Here is a 23,200-nt window from a genome sequence, read left to right on the forward strand (position 1 = left end):
TACCTTTTCTTCAATGATATAACAGAACAAATGTGTTAGACTCCTTATCTATTATAATGTTCCTTGTTATTTCTTATCTAAATCATAACTCTCTATGGTAAATTTTCTGAGTCTTTTCTCAAAGAGAAGCTCCCAAGGGAACTCTTTCTGCCCTTCTACTTAATAGTAGAAATTCATGGAGTTACTTAGGATTTACTGTTTAAGCTATAAGCATCCAAAATTAGAATAATGCCAGGATTCAGTTCTGTAATTAATTAAGGGCTCAGCTCTCTTTGCCCTCCCACAGTCACTCTACCTTCATCAGGAATGTGCATGTTTCACAAGACCTGGCCCATCCTTAGAACTTTAAACCAAGGAAAGGTCAGAATCAGTGCCAGGGGTCATTGATGAAGGCATGACCCACCTAGGAATTTGTGGAGTCACCCAGGGTTGAAGATGAATAAGTGCTTCAGTCTGTTTGGCTGTTATAGCAGAAATACCATAAACTGGATCACTTATAAAACAACAGAAAAGTTTTCCTCACAGTTCTAGAGGCTGGGAAGTCCATGATCAAAGTGCCAGCAGATTCAGCATCCACTATGAGCCCACTTCCTGGTTTATTAACGGCATCTTCTCATTGTGTTCTCACATGGCAGAAGGTGCAAAACAGCTCTCTGAGATATCTTTTCTAGGGGCACTAATATTCTCTAGTGCTCTTTTATAAGGGCACTAATCCTACTGATGATGGCTTTGACCTCATGACTAATCACTTCCCACATTGGAGATTACATTTCACCATATCAGTTTGGGGGTGACACAAACATTCACACCATAGCACTCAAAAATCTAACCTGCCCCTTTTCTAGGGAACACCAGTCCTAAAATTTCAGAACAGTAACTTTAGAAAGAGTAATTCTGTCTCCACTGGCTCCTAATTGTTAATTTTGAATTCTCAAGAGTTTCTATAGGAATGCTTTGGCATTGATTGCCCCTCTCTCAGTTGACTGTAGATTGCAGGGAACCACCTCCTTTCTTTCTAGGGCATTCCCAACCTAAGAGCTGCATTCAGGAGTAGGAAGAAACAGTCTAGTATGCTCCACACTTCTGGGCATATTTTTTCAAAAGTACTGATTTTTTTTTTTTTTTTTTTTTTGAGACGGAGTTTCGCTCTTGTTACCCAGGCTGGAGTGCAATGGCGCGATCTCGGCTCACCGCAACCTCCGCCTCCTGGGTTCAGGCAATTCTCCTGCCTCAGCCTCCTGAGTAGCTGGGATTACAGGCACGCGCCACCACGCCCAGCTAATTTTTTGTATTTTTAGTAGAGACGGGGTTTCACCATGTTGACCAGGATGGTCTCGATCTCTCGACCTCGTGATCCACCCGCCTCGGCCTCCCAAAGTGCTGGGATTACAGGCTTGAGCCACCGCGCCCGGCCAAAAGTACTGATTTTTTAATTGTCTCCTCTGTGGGGATTAAGACCTGACATTAACATCCCCCTTTGAGCCCCCAGTTAAGGCAGAATGGAACACGAATGAAAGTTTGGGCATGCTAAACACTCTGCTGGGTGCATCACGAACATTTTTACACTTACTCCTCACAATGACTCTATGAGGCAGATTATCCCTAATTTATAAATAAGCAAAGGCTTAGCGTAATGATTATAAATTCATGCATGAGTGGCAGAGCAGCAATTCAAGCATGGGCACACCTAACACTAAAGACATGCCTTTGCATTTATCAGTCAATACCTATTTATATTTCTCTCTAAGGGCCAGACATTGTTAGAATGTAGTAATAAACCAGATGAACCTAGTGCCTGCACTGGCCTCATGAAGTCCGCTGGAGAAGGTAGAAAAAAAAAAGAGGAAAGGCATGATTTAGATATGAGGACAGATGGAGCTCAAGGAAGTCTGCTTTCATGTTGGATTTTTAAACAAATTTGTGTTGTGATATCATTCACATACCACAAGCTGCACATGTTCAAAATATAGTTTCATAAGTTTTGACAAGTGTTTACTCCCCTGAAACTATCACCACATCAAAATTATGAATATATTCAACATCTCAACATCCTCCAAAGTTTCTTCTTGCCCCTTTATAATTTCTTCCTTCATCCCTTTCCTGGTCCTCCCTTTTCTGTCATCACCAGTGTTCTGTCATAGTAGCTTAGTCTGCATTTTCTGTAACTTTATGTAATTAGAATCACAGACTATGTACTCTCTTTTTGTCTGGCTTCCTTCACTCAACACTAGTTTGCAATTCATCCATTCTGTTCTGTGGATCAGTAGTTTATTCACTGTTATTACTAAGTAATATTCCATTGTATGGGTGTACTCCATTTTCTTTATATACTTATCTATTGATGAATATTTGGATTGTTTCCAGTTTGGGGTTATTCCAAATAAAGGTACTATTGGACATTTACATATATTAAAAATGAGATGAACCCAGGAAGCCAGAGGTGAATTCTCTACTCTCAAAAACTGTAATCAGGATAATGCCTGGCCATTGTTTAATCACTTCCCCCAGGTCTCATCCCATACTATGTTCAGGTAATTCATATCTTCCTCCCAGCCAGAGCACCCAACATGTGTTGTTGTGAAGGTTTTGCCAGTTAACACAGCCACCAATTCCCATGGTGTGGTGATTCATGTGTTAACTTGACTGGGCCAAGAGATTCCCAATAGCTGGTAAGACATTATTTCTGGGTGTGTCTATGAGGATGTTTTTGGAAGAGATTAGCATTTGCATTGGTGGACTAAGAAGATCCACCCTCACTAATATGAATGAGCATCATCCAATATGTTGAGAGTCTGAATAGAACAGAAAGGTAGCGAAGGTTCAGCTTCAGTCCCTCTGCTTAAGTGAGGCATCCATCTTCTCTTGCCTGAAGATATGGGTGCTTCCCATTTTCATGCTTCAGATTTGGTCTGAATTATACCAGCAGCTTTTCAGGGTCTCTAGTTTACAGACAGCAGATTATGGGACTTCTTAGTCTCCATAACCACATGAAACAATTCATGTAATAAACCTCCCCATATGTATATCTGTATACGTCCTATTGATTCTGTTTCTCTGGGGACCCCTGACAAATATACGTGGTAGTGTACATTTATGCATCATAATTTCATTTCTACCATCTCACAGAGATACTCCTATGAACATCTCCCATTAGGAGCATGAATCCAAGTTAAAGCAGAGTCAACATCCAGTCACTTATGTGGGCAAGATCAGGGCAGTCAGAGGCCAGAGCCAAGCAAACTGTCAATCTAAAGATGGGAGAGCTGGCTGTAGGTGTCAGGATCTTCTCCAGTCGGCCTCAGCATGGAGTCTAATGATTTTGATCAAGAGCTGAGTGTACACTCCAGATTCTGCTCCTGCTTGCCACACACATGTCCTGGAAATTCAGTGAGCAGGCACTGCAATAATCTTCAACAACAGAGACTTGCTAGAAAGTGCAGAGGAAGTTACCTGGTCAGCCACAACCACAACCCCACTTCCCACCTAGTTCTTCCATAACTGTCATCTGTCAAACTAGCTTCCTTGGAAACCAGAACACATTTTCACATCCTTAAAGATAAGAATCTGAACTCCAAAAAAATTTTTTTCTCATGGTACACCTAACATTCATTGTCCCCAAGAGAGCAGATTTGATCAGATCTGATGCTTGCTACTCCGCCAGAACCATCAAAATTTCAGCTCACCCCTCATTTCAGAGTTGGTAGGCCTGCCTTCTGATCATCCCATACATGGTTTCTTTCTCGTTTATTTTACATATAGTCAGTCCCTGGTTTGACCAGCTGATACAGTACAATGCAATTGATTTTAATAATAAATCAGGCAAACTGCAAATGAGAAAAGAGCTTGTTGGGAGCACTTCTGTAAAAGTTGGCTCTGTAGTAGTCACATAGGCATTTGGGTTTCATGGACTCTCTTTCTACACAGCCCTCTCTGAATATGGTTGCTCCAAAGGTTGAGCTGCAAGGAGTGGGTAAGTTAGTTCAACTACGAGGAATGGAGAAATACGGGTCTGCAAAAAATCTATGACATACCCGACACTCAGCACAAAGACACCTTACTTCATTCCTACCAATAACAGCTGCTCTAAGTTATTAAATCATTGGCAGGACTTCCAACCAGTTACCTGAGCCAAGAGCTTTTGGTTTTGTCAACCCTTTAGTGCTTCAAGTGAACACAAGAGCATCTCAGCCCCAAGTACGTGCACCCCTATGTGGTCACTGAATACAGACATAGCTTCTCTCATGTTCTAGTATAACAACTTGAAAGAGAGCTAGTTTCACACTTAAATTTCAGCATGAATGTTTGACAGCAGTGTCATACATTCCCTCACATGTAGAAGAGACTGACCTCAGTGCCACAGAAACTTCATTTGCAGATGTGCCAAGTAGCAGGCATGTCTCAGTGAGAGGTAGAAAGAATTGCACAGGTCTTAGTGTTATCTTTCTGGGATTTTATTGCTGGCTACCTCTCATGCTAGCCACATAGCTTTGGGCAAAATATATATCGTCTGATTCTTGAGAAAGACAAAAACAATAGCATTTCCTCAAAGATTCTAAGGATTACATGAGATAGCATGTGAAGGGCCTACCAAAGGGCGTGGCATCAGCAGGTGCTGGCTGCCTGTGAATTTTCTCCCCTGCTACCCTTCCTCCTCTTCTCAGTTCTCCTAGATCTAAGCTGGAATCAGCCTAATGATATATTCCTGTTACCTTGACTATGAAAAGAAAAATGTTCAAAAAACAAATAGGATGCTGAGCACACTTGATGCTCTGCACTAGACAGCTTGTTTACAGCATGTACAAGCCCAGCTGGGGTTGGGAAGAACTGCTCAGGCCCCTCTCCCATCGATCTGGCACTAGAGATCTCCCCAAGATGCATTACACTGATAAGCACCCTGCTTAGGGAAGCAGAGCCATGAAATCAATGCCAGAAACGGGCAAGAATGATAGGATTTCATCAACTCTTGATGCCACAGGGCTGAGAAGGACTCTGGAAATGCTGTACATCTATGCAGAAGGGCAGGGGTGTCAAGAGTGACTCTGAACAGCTGCCCTACCTTGATCATGCAAAACAGATTATAGGCAAAGTAAGAGATTATTTTCCATGCTTGCTATGTTGACAATAACAAGGAATTCATAAAGCTCATGAAGAAGGGTGAGAGACACTTAGCAGTGAGAAGAGACCACCCTCAATTTTCTTGTATTTTTCCCTCATTCCAGTTCTGCTATCTTTTCCCAACCAGCCACTAACCTCCCTCTCTCTCTGTATTCATAGTTATGTTTCTCTTAGCAGGGGTAAGCAAACTATGGCCCATAGGCCAAATTCAGCCCACCACCTGATTTTGTAAATAAAGCCATACCCATTCATGTCTACATTGTCTATGCCTGCTTCTGGCTACAATGCCCGAGTTGAGTAGTGGTGATAGAGACCATACAGCCTGTAAAGCCTAAAATATTTACTATATGACCCTTTGTAGGGAAATATTTGCTGATCCCTGCCCTTGTAATAGACTGCACAAGCTAAATTCAATCTGTGTTCCAAAGATTGTAGAATGCTAAAATCCTTGGAGTTGAATTACTGTAATATTAAAAAAAAAAAAAAAAACAGAGTCTCAAAGTTTAATAAGCTTAGGGCCCTCTGGATTATGCAGAGGTTTTTCTGGAAGAATTCTTAGAAACTATATTATAGTTACATACTCTGTGAATCTCTAAAGGAAGGATTATTATGGCCTGCATGTATGAGCTTCATTTCCAAAAGAAATAAGCCTGAGGCAGAAGCCGTCTGCACTATTTAGGAAGACTTATGTGCCTTGTTAGGAAGCACAATCCCAAGAAGCACGACAGGGATGAGGGGGAAAAGCAGGGGAAGCAAAGAGGGAAAATGAGGCTGCACTACCAAGTTGTCTGCTACCAGTGGGCAGATGCCGACTTCTGCGCACACCTCATTGCACGATTGTGTGGAGTGCAGGAGTCAGGAGGAAATGCATCCAACAACCTGTGGGGGCCCAGAGAAGAGACCCATCAAGCACAGGTGCATGTTTGAGGTGAGGTGCTGTTGGGTTGCCCCTGCCTGCAGCCAAAACCCATGCAGAGCTGTTGGCCAGCGATGCAGCTCCAATAAGAGAGGGTAAGGAAGGAAACAGCTACTGTTGTGCACATGAGTTCTGATACCAAAACACACAGAATGCTGGACTTCCTAGAGCTATCCGATCATAGAGTCATCTTTCCCAGGAGTAGACAACATGTCAGAGGGCAACTACATTCCTCACAATGGTCTAAGATTTGCCAGGCTGCCCTTCCGTACCTCACCATGTAACCCACACCCTGAAGCCTACGCTTCTTTTTCTCACACCACCATTGACACATCCCTAACCAGCCACTAACCTCCCTCTCTCTTTTTAGTCACAGTTATGTTTCTCTTAGCAAGGGTCAGATAGACCTTGGGCCTAATTCAGCCCAGCACCCTTTTCTCATACCATGATTGACCCATCCCAAAACTCTTCCAAGCCTGTGACCTCTTCTGAACATCGACCTTCCACCAGGAGGGCAACTGAGCACAGTGGAAACAACAGACACCTTGGGATCAGAAACTCGCATTTGAAAACTGGCTCTCCACTAATCAGCTGGGGAAGCTCCATCACATTACTCAGCTTCTACCAACTTCAGTTTCCTGAACTCAAAAAGGGAGCTGACCGCACAGGGAGACATGAGGAATGATCAAGCAACTCATGTAAAGGGCCGCCCACAATAGTTACACATGGCATTGTAGCTCTTTTTTTATTATTATTATTACTGCATCATTTGACATTGTTGGCCTTGCATTTTCAAGAACTTCTCTCTTCCTCATTTCCCTCCTGTCCCTCAAATTCTCCCTTACCTCTTCTTTCTATTTTTCTAAGTCATATTCTGCTATGAGCTGAACTGGGTCCCCTCTCCTCTAATGTGAGTTAAGGGAGAAGGTACACAATTCAAGTTCCAACCTCCAATGTGACTGTGTTTGGAGATAGGAACTTTATGGGGATAGTCAGTGTTAAATGAGGTCATAAGGGTGGGGCCCTGATCAGACAGGGTTAGTGGTCTTATGAGAAGAGACATCAGAGAGCTCTCCCTCTCCCTTTTTAGTTTTTACCCTGATTCTCCCTCCCTCTGTTTGCACACAACGAAAACAGGTCATATGATGATATAGTGAAAAGGTGGCCATCTGCAACCAGGAAGAGAGTCCTCAACAGAAACTGACCTTATGGACCTTCATTTTTGGACTTTCAGCCTCCAGAGCTATAAGACAAGACACTCTTACTGTTTATGCTACTCAGCATTTGGTATTTTGTTAAGGCAGCCTATGTAAAGTAATATACTTTCCCTCTCTTCTCTTGCTCTTTCTACTTTGAAGTGGAGAAGTTCCTCAAGGTACTAATGTCCTGGTCTTCTTTATTCTCAATCTCATCTCCCATTCTAATCTCATTCCCTCCATTTACTTCACCTGTCACTCACAAATCTATGTCTCTAACTCTGACCTCTACTCTCAACACCTGGAACTAAATTTCCAAAATCTCTGCTTGACATCACCACTTGAATATCACACACACACAACAGCAAACTCATAATGTCTAAAATTGAACTCATCATACCCTCCCTGAGAGCCCTTCAATACCTTTTTCTTCTGCCAAATCCTTTGTACAAAAGAGAAGACATAAAGAAAAGTGGATGGTTGTATAGAAGGATGAAAAGATAAACAGGTATGTAAAATTAAAGCCAACATTGAGCATTTATCCTATGTGTCATATACTGTGCAAAAATATTTGCATGAATCAGTTTATTTGTATAATCTCTCCTGTTTTACAAATAATGAAGCTGAAGAAAAGGTGTATTAGTCCATTCTTGCACTGCTATAAAGAAATTCCTGAAACTGGGTAATTGATAAAGAAAATATTTTTAATTGGCTCATGGTACCACAGGCTGTATGGGAAGCATGGCTGGGGATGCCTCAGGAAACTGACAACCATGACAGAAGGGGAAGGGGAAGGAGGCATGTCTTGCATGTGGCTGGAGCTAGAGGAAGACAGCAAAGCAGGAGGTGCTACACAATTTTAAACAACCAGATCTCATGAAAGCTCACTCATATCACAAGAACAGCAAGGGAAAATTTGTCCCCATGATCCAATCACCTCCCACCAGGCCCCTCCTCCAACACTGGGGATTACAAATAGACATGAGATTTGAGCAGGAACCCAGAGCCAAACCATATCAAAGGGTAAGCAACTTTCCAAGAGTCACAGGGTCTGTAAATGATAAAACTAAGTTTGCAAACCAGGTAATCAAACTCCAGAATGTGGCTTTGACCAGGTAACCAGCCTATGCTCAGCCAACCTTCTCTCTTCTACCAGGATAACCCCTTTGCCACCACGCCTATCTATGTTCCTGACATGCAGAAAATAGCAACACATGTTCACTGTGCTTCACTGCCTACTCTCCCTCTTCTCCCACTCTCCTACATAATTGCCCCTTTGCAAACACTATTTCCATAGCCTAGAACATTCATACTTTCCCATGAGAACTGACGCATGTACCACAGTGTGTATGAAGCTTTCCCTAATCCCTCCAGGCAAAATTCATCACTCATTCCCTGCATTCCTTCCAGCACATTTTATTTTCACTGCTATCAAAGAACCTATTTCTTAGTATGATACTGAGCTCTGTGTTTGTCTTCCCTGCTGGATCACTAGCTTCAGGACAGCAGGCACTTGACTAGTTCATCTCTGTGTGCTGCATGTGTTAAGAGAGCACCTGCCACCAAGTAGGAAGTCAGTAAGTGGCTGTAACTGAAGTTGAATTCAGCACAAGACCTGCCAAGACATTAGTCTTTTACACCAGTGGGATGAGAAGGAGTGTGACAGCTGGCAATGACCTGTGTCTGTGCCCAGAAAACAAAGAGGACACACATGGAAAACCTCCACCAGAGGGAAAAATTGCAAACATGGGGTGCACTATATCCTAAGTAACCCCACAGACTCATAAAATCAACCATGCCACTGGCAGAAATATGCCAGATGCATGGGCCAGTTTCTTCCTTAAGGAAAAGAGGATATTCCCAGTAAGGAAGCTAACACTATAGAGATTAATACTCTTCGCAAGATCAAGTAGCTCATTAATGTGTATGTGGCGGGGGTGGGGGGTTGAGGAGTCATTTTCTGCTTAGGAAAGATGCACATATTCCCAAAATCTCCACATTACAGAGAGACATGTGTAAATTCCTCAGAGACATAAGAATATGTATCAGAACATATGAAATAAGTTGTATCCACAAGTTTAGTAGTACAAGAAACATTCATTTCTCCATAACCTATGATTCAAATTAAATCTGTATTCACACCAGGGTGGTGAAAACTTACATCCCAAGATTTTAAGGTAAAGATGGCACATTGAATACATGCCTCTAAAGCACCCTCTCTTGCAATCCCACTGAAACTACAGCGAGACGATTTTGTTTTAAAAGAGTAAACTCAAAAGGACAGGGAGACAAGGAGAGAAGATGACATCCCCCTAATATTGGAGGCTGGAAAGCAGATGGGTGAATGGTAACTGACTAGGCAGTTCTAAGCCAACAGTAGGGAGAGCCAAGAAACAATCCAAAAAAGAATGCGAACCCTCAAAAGGCTTCAGAGTTGGCAGCACCAGGTATCACCTCTGGAAGTGGGGTAGAATGGAGGAGGTAGCTAAGAAAAGGAGGCTCATTTGAAAGTTGTGTAACTGTCAGACCTGGAGTTGACTGTGCAGTATTGTCAAGACGACACATTGAGGAGCCCAATTCCAGCTGGCCAATTACTGGCTGAAAAGCGTTGGACATGTTATTTTACCACTCTGTGCTTTAGTTCTTGTATCAGAGAAATGGGGTGTTAACACTTCTCTCTTTGAACGTTAAGATTTATAAAGTATGTATACTCATGCCTGACACCTAAAAAATTCTTTAAAAAAAAATAGGTCCCGACTCCCAATTACAAACCATTGGGAAATTGCTTCTTCTCTGTCTCAGCTGGTCTGAAGAATTTTTATCCAGGGAGAAGAAAAGAGATTGTCTGTGAAGAGAAAACACCATGCACAGTTAAGGGCAGAGTAGCACAAGGGAAACAGATGCGTTAAGGAAACTCACAACTAAACATTGACCACTGTTCCTGGTCTCCAGAACTCTGGGCACACCTTCCCTGCAGAAGTTTGGAAGATCCTTTTCTGGATAACCCAATCAGTCCATAGGAAGACACTGATAGCACCAATCCCAGAGGTTCCTAGACAAATATTTCAAGCTGATCCTTCAAGCTCCCAGTCCAGAACTACATCCAAGTATTCAAAGCATGTGATTATCTCTTAAGTCACTTGACTCTCAAGCCTGAACAAACAACCAAGGACTACCAGATGTAAGAAGACAGCCTCTAACATGGAATGCAAAGAACTAAGTGGCAAGCAAACAGAAAGAAGCAACTGGTGGAAAAGGAAAAGACATTGTATTCATCTTTGAAGAAAAAAAAGACATGAGAAGAAGAGAAAGAGGAAGAGAATCAAGAGGAGGAAGAGGAAGAGAAAAGGAAGAGGAAGAAGAAAAGGAAGAAGAAGAAGAAGGGGAAGAAGGAGGAGGAGGAAAGAGGAGGAGTAAGGAAGAGGAGAAGGAGGAGGAGGGGGAAGAGGGAGAGGAGGAGAGAGAGGAGGAGGGAAGAGAAAGAGGAATAAGAAGAAGAAAGAAGGAGGAGAAGAAGGAGAAGAACGTGAATAAAGTGAAGAAGGAGGAGGAGAAAAGAGGAAGAAAGAAGAAGAAGAGGAAGAGGAGAAGGAGAAGAAGGAGGCAGAGGAGAAGACAAGAAGAGAAGGAGGAGGAGGGAAGAAAACAAGAAGAAGAAGGAGGAGGAGAAGCAGGAGGAGAGGGAGGAGGAGGAGAAAGAGAAGGAAAAGGAGGAGAAGAAAAAGAAGGCAAAGAAGAAGGAGGAAAGGGAAGAGGAAGAAAAAGGGGAGAAGGGGAAGAGAAAGAAGGAAGAAGAGAAGGAAGAGGAGAAGGAGGAGGAAGGAAAAGGAGGAGGAGGAGATTAGAAAACAAAAGGGAACTCTTAGAAACTGGAAACATGATAGCAGAAACAAAGAAACTTAATTCATTTCCCGTTCAGAAATAAAAGAAAATGCAGCTCTCTGCCAGTGCCGTTTTCTCAGGGCAAATGGGAAATGAGGTAATAGAAAGTTTAGAAGATAAGTTTTTAAAATCACAGAAATTAGAAAAGAGATGAAAATATCATTTCAGTTTAAAAAGATAAAATTATTAGGTCATGAGGTCTAATATCCAAACAATGTGATTTCCAGAAAAACAAATGACATTAAAATTATGAGCAAAAGAATTCAATCAAATTTTTAAGAACTAAAGGACATGAATTTCAGATAGAAAGTGTTTATCAAATGCTCAAGGAATGTGTAATAATAGAAACATACCTAGATTCAGTATAATAAAATTTTAGAAAAGTGAGAACAAATAGACAATTCTAAAACATTACAGGAAGAAATAGCAGGTCACACACAAAGGGTTAGGAAGCAGATGAATTTGGAATTTTTACAAGCAGCACCAGAAGCTAGAAGCAATAAGATAATACCTTCAGATCTTGAAAGAAATTTTTTCCAATTCATACTAGAGCTTAGGCCCAGAAAAACTATCAGCCAAATATAAGGGTGGGAAAAAATTTGTTTTAGGATATGTAAGTTCACAAATACCTTCCCTTCTTAGTAAACCACTGGAGGATGCACCCCATCAGCGTGAGAAGGATAAGCTTGTAATTCACAAGACATACACAGAAGAATATGACCTCAGCAGTGGAGATAACTAGTCCTAGAATAAGTTCTAATCTGTCTGGTCCTACCTAACAAACATTAAAAGCAAAAGAACCAAAAGAATCAAATGCTTCCAAGTAATTTAACCACATTCCTGAAAAAGCTTGGGACATTTATAGGTACATAAAAATTCCTGGTTTCCACAGACAAAATATACAACTCCTGACATCCAATAAAAAATTATCAAGCATTTAAAGAAGCAGAAAAATAGAACCCAAAATGAGCAGAAAAGTCAATTAAAATATAACTGAAAAATGATGATGATAGAACTAGCAGTCGATGACATTAAAATGGGTATTGTGATTGTATTTCAAATGTTCAGTGCAACAGAGGAAAGATTTGGTATGTTAAGTAGAAATACAGAAGTACAAAAAAGCCAAATAAATATTCTACAGATGAACACTAAAATGACTGATTTGAAAAATCCATTAAATGGACATAACAGTAGATTAAATTCTAGGGGTCGAGGTGTGAGACACAAAGGGTGAGTGATTTGAAGATGTATCAGTAGACAATGTCCAAAATGAAACCCAAAGGGAACAAATACTGAGAAAATGAATATCATGTTAATAATCTGTGTGACAATTTCACATAGAATAATACTCATGTAATTAGTGTCCCCAAAGAAAAGGAGAAAGAATTGTAGATAAAAATATATATTTGAAGAAATAAAAATCAAAAATTTCCAAATTGATGAAACTACCAATCTACAGATCCAAGAAGCTCAAAGAACTCCAAGCACAAGAAAACTACACCATAGCACACTACTATTAAAAACCAACAATAAAGATGAGATCTTAAAAGTACCCAGAGAAATAAAGATGTACACATAAAGAGAAACAAACATAAGGTGGCAGTGGGTTTTTAAGTCAGAAAAAATACAGAACCCAGCAAACGATGGAGCAACAGATTAATTTTATTATTATTATTATTATTACTGAGATGAGTTTCATTCTTGTTGCCCAGGCTGAAGCACAATGGCACTATCTCGGCTTACTGAAACCTCTGTCTCCCAGGTTCAAGCAATTTTCCTGCCTCAGCCTCCCAAATAGCTGGGATTACAGACACACACCACCACACTAGGCTATTTGTTTATATTTTTAGTAGAGATGGGGTTTCATCATGTTGGCCAGGCTTGTCTTGAATGCCCAACCTCAGGTGATTCACCCACATCAGCCTCCCAAAGTGCTGGGATTATGGATGTGAGCCACCACACCTGGCTGGCAATAGCTTTATAGTACTGAAAGGAAAACAAAAATAAGTCAACCTAGAATTCCATAACCAGGGAAAATGGCCCTCAAAAATGAAAGCAAAATGAAAACATGTTAAACATACAAATGCTGAAAGAATCCATTGTCAGCAGAGCTGCACTGTAATAAACATGAAAGAATATTTTTCACACAGAAGAAAAATTATTCTAGATAGAAATCTGAATGTACACGAGGGACCAAAGAGCCCTGAAAATAGCAACCATGTGGAAAAACAATTCTTATGATTTAAATCTATCTGAAAGATTACTGATTATTTAAAGTAAAAAATATGCCACTGTACTCCAGCCTGGGTGACAAGAGCGAGACTTGTCTCAATAATAATAACAGCGTAGTAGGTGGTTTTAACATAAGTAGAAGTAAAATGTTTAACAACCAAAGTACAAAGGCTGGGAGGGGGAAAATGAAAGTACTACAGTGTCATAAGGTTCTTATACTATCCATGAAGTGATATAATATTCTACTTGAAGGTAGAATGTGATGGGTTATAGATGTATACTATAAATTAATTCTAAAGTAATCACCAAAATACTATAAGAAACAGATACAGCTAATAAGATAACAAAGAAAAAAATGGAATCATAAAATATGCTCAACCAGAAATAAGGCAGAAAAAAGAGAACAAAGAACAGATGAGAAAAATACAAAATCCCAGGAACTACCAAATGCTTGTCATAAAGCCTGCAGAGCGGGCAGGGTGACCACCTGGCAGCCAGCAATGAGGAAGTGTACAGCATAAGGAACCCCACCCCACCTGCTCTCACTGAGTGTTGCAGACCAGAGGCAGCTGTGGTTCGAATGTCCATGATATACATGGACCCCCACACACAGGTCAAATGCAAGAATTAGCAGTAGGCAGTCAGCATTCTAGATCCCTGAATTCATCCTGTATGAGTGAGAGTCATCCCAAATCAGCATTTTCATACCATTCTGGTACCCCAGTGCCCATAAAACAAGCAGACCTCTTGAGTGGTGGCCAGCTGGAGTGTTCACTTTCCAGACCTGTCTCCTGGAACCTGGGCCTGGCTGCTGAGTTCAGCACGACCCCATAGGTGCAAGGCTGAGGTGAGATGGTCCTTGGGGCATCTGGTTGACCCCATAAACTTGATAGATGGTCAGCAAATACTCTCACAAAAGGAAACATAGACTGGGACCAACATTCATCTCAGAGGTGTCCCCAGAATACACCACCAAGATAGCTCTTCCAGCTCTGGCCCTGCCTGTCCTAGGTACTGCATGGGGACTTAGAAAATTTCAAGGTATGCATTTCCAACAACTGGGACACACGTGGTAGCAGATTCAAACTCAGGGAATCCTGCCAGCCCGGGCTGGTCACAGCCACCCGAGTGAGACACACACAATTTCAAGGAAGGCCCTCAAAAGCTTGGAGCTCTCTGAAACTTAGAAAGCAGAACAGTGGTCCACTTCCCAGGGAACTATGAAGAAGGAACCTCCCTCCCTGCCTGAGTGAGGTTGACACAAAGCAGAGCCTCCAGTCCAAGTGCAGTGGGGATGTCACGTGAGAGAGAAACAAATGTTATTGTTTTAAGGCACTGAGATATGACGTTACTGTTACCACAGTAACTTAGCCCATTCTGACTGATGCTCAGGGCTGTCACTGTGGCCCGCACAGAGCTGTCAGCACACAGAAACACGGGGAATCAAAAGGAAGACACGTGGAGAGTGACAGCACCAACGTGTCTTCTGTTGCTGTTGATTCTTAAATATTTTTAGCTGATAATGTTTGGCTGAGCCTAGCCCAGATTCTTATTCTTATTTTACTTGACAGAATCATGAGATGATGGAGTTCTCTCATTAGAATGTTAATATGGCACATATACACCATGGAATGGTGATGAATTTATGTCCTTTGCAGGGACATGGATGAAACTGGAAACCATCATTCTCAGCAAACTGACACAAAAACAGAAAACCAAACACCTCATGTTCTCACTCATAAGTGGGTGGTGAACAGTGAGAACACATGGACACAGGGAGGGGAAGATCACACACTGGGGCCTAGGGGGTGGGGTGGTAGGGAAGGAATGCCAGTGGGTAGGGGGATTGGGGAGGGATAGCATTAGGAGAAATACCTAACGTAGATGACGGGGCGATGGATGCAGCAAACCACCACCATGGCACCTGTATACCTATGTGACAAACCTGCAGGATCTGCACATGTACCCCAGAACTTAAAGTATAATAAATAAATTTTTTAAAAAGAACTTTAATTTCACCCCCACTGAAGTGTTCTGCTTTGTCCTTACCCTGAAAGCCCATCACTAGCCATGGTGAATTTAAAAGCTGAACATTGAGAGCAGTCCAGTCCTCCTGACCACATTCCTGAGAATGCCCTGCACCTTTGCCATGTGCCCCTGCAGGGCCTGGAGCCTCCTGTGTGGCCTTTCCCATTGACTTCCCCAGACGGTCCTTTTACAAAACCTCAAAGACATAGAAGCCAAACGATGAACCAGAAACCCCACTCAGCTGGTCTCCTCCTGGAAGCCTTTATCTTTTGGGAGTTTAAATACCTTTCCTCACCCAGCTTGCTATTCCATATTTCTGTTAATTGGCCTTCACATCCATTTAAATATGCTTTTGAAAAAGTAAAAAAATAGTTATTGACAACAAATTTAATCTCATTTGTTACTGGAGTCTCCTTCCTTCCCAAATTTATAGTAAATGGACAAATAAATGATGTTTCTAAAATAGCAGGGAAACCTCCAGCTCCCATCATGGTTGCTACTCATATCTTCATGGTTTCATGCCAAAAAGTAGGTCCCTGGGATCCAGCAACTCTTCCTTCCATGGTACATGACAGGGTATGGGAGTTTCTGCTAAGGCTGGAAATTCCAAGGCTAATGGGAATTGTCTGCCATTTTTTCTGGTCATACAAAGCAACAATTTCCTTTGAGGTCTTGCTCTCTCTACAGAGCTGCCACCAGGCTATGGGCACTCCTACTCTCACTAACCCTGTCATTCCAGTCCTTACCTACTGATCTCTGATCCCATTTCTTGGACTCCGGAAAACACTTCCCCCCTCCTCTTGTTACCCTGAAAGGTCTTTAACAACATTTCTTCACAGCTTCAGGCTACAGAAAATTCAAGGCCAGAGAAGGCAATGTCATCAAAGCCACTTCTGCTTTAGGCCCTGGAATGAACTCTCTCTCCTAACTGCCACATTCACCAATTAAGTCAGGGGACAGAATCTCCTGTCTACCTTCATACATTGGTGTGCAAGGGTGGAAAAACGTGGAAAACTCCGAAATGAATATCCCATTCAGCAAGTAAATAAATAAAGTAAAAGTACCTGAGATTAGCATACATAAAATATACACAACTTGGGGACCCACACAAACAAGCATGAGAGAGGAAAGAACAAACCATTTGTACCCATAATTTCCAAGGGCAGTCAAAATCAAGCAGAGTTCCTTGTACTATCTCCTATGAATTTACATAAAGAATCTAAGTGTGGCTGGGCGCCGTGGCTCAGGCCTGTAATTCCAGCACTTTGGGAGGCCTAGGAGGGCTCTTGAGGTCAGGAGTTCGAGACCAGCCTGGCCAACATTGCAAAACCCCGTCTCTACTAAAAGTAGAAAAATTAGCCAGGTGTAGTGGCAGGCTAATCCCAGCTACTCAGGAGGCTGAGGTACGAGAATTGCTTGAACCCAGGAGGCTGAGGTTGCAGTGAGCCAAGATCGTACCACTGCACTCCAGCCTGGGCAATAGAGTGGGACTCCATCTCAAAAAAAAAAAAAAAAAAAAAAAAGTAAGAAAGAATCTAAGTGCTCAGCACATGTTCTGGAGGATTCAGAGCATTTAACAGCTACCTATTATAAGTGGTTCTAGAAACCAGTGTCCCTTTGTCTAATGCAGTTACTTCCCTGGATTGAATCCCATTTGGGGTCTGTGAAATGTAGAGCCAACAATGTAAAATGTGCCTGCAAAGTGAAGTAAAATAAGGTTTATTCAGGGTCTTCTGAGCCCAATGGTCTATAATGAAATGCTCGCTTCTGCCTCTCCCTGGCCTCAGTTCCGACTCCAGAACATCACTAGCCTGCGAGCTGTCTCTGCGTTTAGGCTATCATTAGTTACAGCCGTTTTTGCCTCAAGTTCTGTACTTCTGGGCTTCCTGCATTTCCCAGTGAATGGCTCAAAGAAAGAACATTTTGCAAATTACTACTCTGTAGGTCAAAATTGTCAATTCTTCCTTAAAAACAACTGCAGTACCCCATTTTGAAAATGACTATTGTTATATAGCACTGTTAGGAAAAGACCAACATTATTGAATAGAGCCATCAAGAGCAATTTAGACTCATTTCATGCCTGCCATATTTATCCTTGCTCCTTGGCAGAGCTGTGGTGTGTGAGTATTTAACACCATCCACAGAGCAGAAGATCAGACTGGCTATGCATTCTTAACAAGCCTGCCTCTAGAGTCCCAGGAATGAATGGAGAACCTCATTTCCAGTGAAAGCACTGTCTTTGATACACACAGAAAATGAGCTGCCACGAAGCTAGGCAGAGCCTGGTGAGTGTCTATGTAGAAGTGTATGCAAATAAACACAACTGACTCTGTGTATGGAAGCAGGAATGACTGGGCAGGTGTGCAAGGGTGTGCATGCAAGGGAGCCTGAAGCTCAGGAAAAGCAGAGGTTGTATGGGACTGCTGTCTGGACAGCACAGTGAAAGTGTAGCACATTGCCTGGTCCTCATAGCAAATTACTGCACAGAGTCAACCTACCCTTTGCTGTGTGCAGACAGACAAGTCATGGCAGAGAGGCCCCACGAAAGCCATGGCAGATTTAATTTATTCCCATCTTTAGGAGATGAGAAGGTGAGAAAGCATGTCCAACAGCCAGGTCCCTGGGGAAGCATGTGAAGGAAACCCTGATGCTTCTCTAATTTTAGAGAAGAAAGCTCTATGTATTTGTGGTCATGGAAAGTCAGCTGGGGTCTGGTTTGTATCTGATGCCTCCCCTCATTCATGTGTCTGGCAGTTGTGGTAGGGCTGGGGGGCATCTCAGTTCTCCATGTGATCTTTCTGCATGGCTGCCTTGGCCTCATCACATGCTAGGCCCTGGGAGGGCTTGCCGTGCACACATATCAATTGAACCTCTGCTTACATCACGTAGGTTGGCATCCCAATGGCCAAAGCGACGTCATACACCTGGGAGGATTCTACACAAGGACATGAATATGAGAAGGTGACTCACCAGAGACCGTGAATACTAAAATAATCAGTCCTTCAAGATGGATTCTGAGTGGCTAATGGGACCTAAATTCAAAATAGAGCCAAGAAGCCATTTGCTTCCTAGAGGTCACACATGTACTCTGCATTCAGGGTAAAAACTCCAGGATTGCTTAACTTTGGGACTTTCATAGCTATCTGTTCCTATTTATGATTCCTTAATCAACCAAGACTATGACCAATCAGAAATCAGCAAGCCTCAACCAATCACCAAATTTACATCCCTCATTTGCATAAGCACACCAGAGTGGGAACCTGGGTGGGAACTTTCTAAAAGACAAACCCTGGCTTTGTTCACTTGGAACCCACCTTTGTTTTGTACTGAACTGTGCATCTTTCCAGTTTGCAAACAGTTCACTGGAATAGTCTTTTTCCTTTTTTTTTTTTTTTTTTTTTTTTTGAGACAGTGTCTTGCTCTATTGCCAGGCTGGAGTACAGAGGCGCTATCTCAGCTCACTGCAACCTCTGCCTCCCAGGTTCAAGCGATTCTCCTGCTTCAGCCTTCCCAGTAGCTGGGACTACAGACACCTGCCACCACACCCAGCTAATCTTTTGTATTTTTAGTAAAGGCAGGATTTCACCATGTCGGTCAGAATAGTCTTGATCTCTTTACCTCATGATCCGCCTGCCTCAGCCTCCCAAAGTGCTAGGATTACAGGGGTGAGCCACCACATCTGGCCTCCTTTTTTTTAAATGAAAATCATTTTCAGGGCATTTGCTGATGACGCCTCTCATGTAACAACCCACACTGTATGGTGCTGTCTCCCATTGCCTGGGAAGCCCCTTTGGAACAGGCCTGTGCCTACCTCCTCCTTACCACTCAACACTTGGCTTGTTGTCCTGCTGTCTGGGGACTGGCAGAAGCTGCTGCAAAAAGCTAGAGTTTTTCCAAGGGGCTGTGCAGAAGAGGCTCTCTGTAATGATGTTTCCTGATTCCTCTGTCACAGCATTTGGGTAATTATTAGCAAGGAGAGATATTTCCACGGCATTTGTCCAGGGTTGCTTCCAGCAGAAGCAAAAGTAGCCCAGAACAACAACTTGCTACAAAGGCTGTAGCTTCCTGCACATCTCAGTAATAAGAGCTTTCAGCCATTGAGCTTTCATGATCAACATTTGAGGTACCATATTCAGTGTTTGTTATTTCACACAAAACCCTGCAAAGTAGCAGTTATTAAGCCCATTTTATAGATGGGTGAACTGAGGTTCAAAGTATAACAACTCTTCCAGAGCCACAAGGCTGATGATTTCAAAGCATGTTTGTCTCACTCCAAAACTTGTGTTCTATATTGCACCCCTCTTTACTTTTGACAGGCTGCTCTGGATCAGAGTCCCTAAGCTCCAGGAATGCTTGACGTTCTCCTGTCCCATGGCCCAACCTGCATTTGTGCAGGATTTATGTGCAGGGAAATGGAGCAGACAAAAGTCCTGGCCTGGGAGTAAGGCTGCCAGGGTTTGAATCCTGCCTCTACCAGATCTCAGCTGGATGACCATAGGCAATGTTCTCGTCTGTAAAATGAGGATCATCAGTGCCTGGAGGCTGCAAGAAGTTAGATGACAAAGTATTTAGAAAAGGCCTCAGGAAACTCAGGAGAACTCAATAAATATCTATTATTACAGTCATTATAGTCAGAGTTCCATCCTGTCATTCAGGGCAGGTGAATGGCATCATATCCCAAGACACAGCCAAGCTCAGCAAGTCAGCAGCAAACGAATTGGTGCAGAGCAACAGTGTTTATGCGGGTGATGTTGAAAATAGTTTCTGACTGCAGCATGGGCAGGGCCCATTCTGAATGAACCTCAGTGTTCACAATCAGCATGTCAGGCTTCTGCTGACCACTAAACTTGAACTTCAAGCTACAGATCTGACCTGGAGGAGGAACTGGAGGGCAGGGCTGGCCAGTGGGGTTGGGAAAGGGATTTCTCAAAGGCTTCTGTAGCTCAGCGCCAGCCCCAGTAAAGGAGAAAGGGTTTGGGACCAGAGCCCCAGGCCTGAGAAGCAGGTGTCCTGGGCAAGGACCCTTTTTAAAGAAAGGATGGGAGAGCATCAGCAAAAGGCAAGTTCCACTCACCTGACCTGAGTCCTGGGTGAGTCTCAGACTGAGAACAAGGCTGGAACGACACCAAACAATATCCAGAAATGAGCCCCGAGGCATGGTGAGTTATTTGTCCTACCTGGCTCTGGATTGCCTCCAGATGGAGGCAACGCTTGGTGGCAGAGACATGGAAAAATGTGGGCTTCAGGGCTGGAAATCCTCTGAGAAAACAGATCCATGAGATGCAGATCTCCCCCTCTGAGGAGCCACTGTGGGGCAGCAGATCTTGTGCAGGTGGGGACCTCAGTGGCCCAGCTTAGCCAGGACAAGGTCCACCATGTCCTTTCCTTCCTCCTTCATGTAAATAAGCCCCAATCTCCCAGAGTAGAAGCCTTCTGTGAGACATAAAAATAACAGGAGCTTCAACAGGACAGCTTCAGAATTCCTCCTGACCACTCCCCTTTGCCTACTCTGACCCTTCCTTCTCCCTCCTGCTGCGCTTCAACTCCCACCCATCATCTGATCTCACTTAACTGATGACCCTTCTCAGAGTCTTTAGTCTTTCCAATGAGGGCAGGCCTCTGGAGCCCTGTCAGCCAGCACTGTCAGTCTCTTCATTAAGCTCATAGGCCTGAAGACTCTTTAATGCCTCAGGGGGCCCTTCCTTCCAAAGTTAACAGCTGCTCAGCCTCTTGCCAGGAAGGGTATCCCACCATCCATTTGCAATGAGGTTGAGTGGAAGCTTCCTGCTCTAGCAGAGTTGCCTCGGCACTGCTTAGTCCTGGTTGCCTGTCTTCTGCATCCTTTCCACCTCGTCTTCAGGCTGACGAGGTATTCGGGTAGAGAATAGAGTTCGCCAAAGAGAAGAAGACCCAGGGATGGGTCTTTGCATTTCCGTCTGGATGCATTTAGGAAAACCTGCCGTGGCTGAGCTCCTCCCGCTGCTGCAGATGCTGATGATAACAACCGGCAGGTGCTGGAGCCCTCGAAGATCCTTCAACCACCATCTCCAGGAGAAAATGCAGGGCAGCCTCGCCAGCAGGCCAGCCCTCAGCAAATGCAAAGGGCCCAACCTCACATCCTCTACTCATGGGGCCGCACTTGGAGTCATATGCATCTGGGCTCTAGGCCAAAGCAGTATGACCTTTAGCGTGCTACTTAGCTCTCAACCTGCTCCTTTGTCAGCAAAATAGAGATAAAAATGCTACCCTCCAAGGATCTAAGGAGGATTAAATAAGATAACCTATAAGAAGTATCTGTTCTGCAGTGGGTACCCAATATAGTTTTACTCGCTCCCCTTCCCACCCCTACATCAGTGGCAACAAATCCTGCCCTTTGTCTCCTGGAAAGTGCCATGGAGCCAGAAAGTTAAACAGTGTCTCGAGCTTATGCTGGCCAGTATTCCACTGCCCACGCTATTCATCTGGCTCAGCGGAGGCTCCTGCACCCCTCCTCCTCCCATTATTTCGCATAGTTTTCATCTCCCATCCAGGCCATTTATGCAGTGCCCTGTGAATGCATCTTACCTCCCTAACCCCTCCTAAGCCACAAACCAAAAAGAACTGTCTTTTTTCACTCTCCCTGATCACCTCTGAATGTAAAAGGCACTTAGCACCAGGAGAAATAATGAATTTTCTCCTATTCTGCTGAGGTTACCCACTATGGGCCATTAAAAAGATACTCATTTCTAAAATATACTTGACAGCCTGGAAGATATATTTGAGATATCAGAAAACTGAGCCCATTAGGTGACATTTAGAATATATAGTATGGCGATATATTTCTAAAATGTGCAATATACCTTATGAATTTATATTGCATACATGGCACTTAGATATTTGTATTATTTTCCCTCTGTGAATTCAAAGTCTCCAGATGATTTCCCTGTCTTAGCTACTTATTATTGAGCACCTTGCCAATATAACATAAAAAAACTAAAAAGACATGAATACAGAGTTCAAGGTCAGTTAGTTCTCTACTTCACAGCAAATAGCACCACAGGAACCCAGAGGCACAGAGAATACAGGGAGGTGCTTCAGTTTCCCGGGCACACTCACATGCACACCATCACTGACCATACATGTCAAGTGGATGCTGATTTCCCCATTTTAAAGATGAGATCACTGAGGCTGGAGCAGTGACATCCTTGCTTATGGTCATGAAGCTAAAAACGAGCAAGGGCAGGATTACAGCCCAGGTCAGCCAGGTTCCCAACCTGCACATCTGCCCACTGCACTTCCCTGCCTTTGAGGAAGAACCCAGGGTGTGAAGGCCATCAGCTTGTAGAAAAGATGGTGATAGTAGAATAGGATTCAAGTCTGAGACACAAGGGCATAATAAGACCACTCATCAGGACTTATGGAGCAGGAAACTTCCTCCCAACAGAGTAGATGGAAGGAAACTGATGCTGCGGCTAAACATGAGATGCAGACTCCTTCACACAGCATGCAAAGTCCTTCCCCATTTAGCCCCAACTTTCCTGTCTACGTCCTCTCTCTTCTGCATCCATTATGCCCAGATGGGTCTTTCAATCTCTCAGAAATGCTTTGTCAAGTCCTATGACTGAGCCTTCGTTGGTGTCATTTCTACCTCTGAAAGGTCTCTTCTACCCTCTCCCTATGTGGGTCCAGCCCATCATTCTCCTGCTTCAGATGAGAAGAACCTCCAACCACAGTTGCAATGTTTGTCCTGCTAAGGTGGCATCTACACCCCATTCCTGTTGTCAGTACTTAACTTTCACACATTGATGGGTCATAACCCTGAGATCCCATTCACCCGTCCAAAGACCACAGT

General features: G+C 43.2%; 1 long non-coding RNA gene across 4 annotated transcripts in view; it reads right to left on the reverse strand.

The window, feature by feature from the left end:
• Positions 1 to 21,446, reverse strand: part of LOC141580565 (uncharacterized) — a 167,494-nt gene extending 146,048 nt beyond the window's left edge. For 3 of the 4 annotated variants that reach the window (XR_012512805.1, XR_012512806.1, XR_012512804.1), the window contains exon 1: positions 20,444 to 21,446. This is a non-coding gene — a long non-coding RNA (uncharacterized LOC141580565). The remainder of the gene's footprint in view (positions 1 to 20,443) is intronic. The other variant, XR_012512807.1, reaches the window with a different exon arrangement.
• Between the last annotated feature and the right edge of the window lie 1,754 nt (positions 21,447 to 23,200).

The sequence above is a fragment of the Saimiri boliviensis genome, chromosome 12 (assembly GCF_048565385.1).
Source record: "Saimiri boliviensis isolate mSaiBol1 chromosome 12, mSaiBol1.pri, whole genome shotgun sequence".
NCBI classification, from domain to species: Eukaryota; Metazoa; Chordata; class Mammalia; order Primates; family Cebidae; genus Saimiri; species Saimiri boliviensis.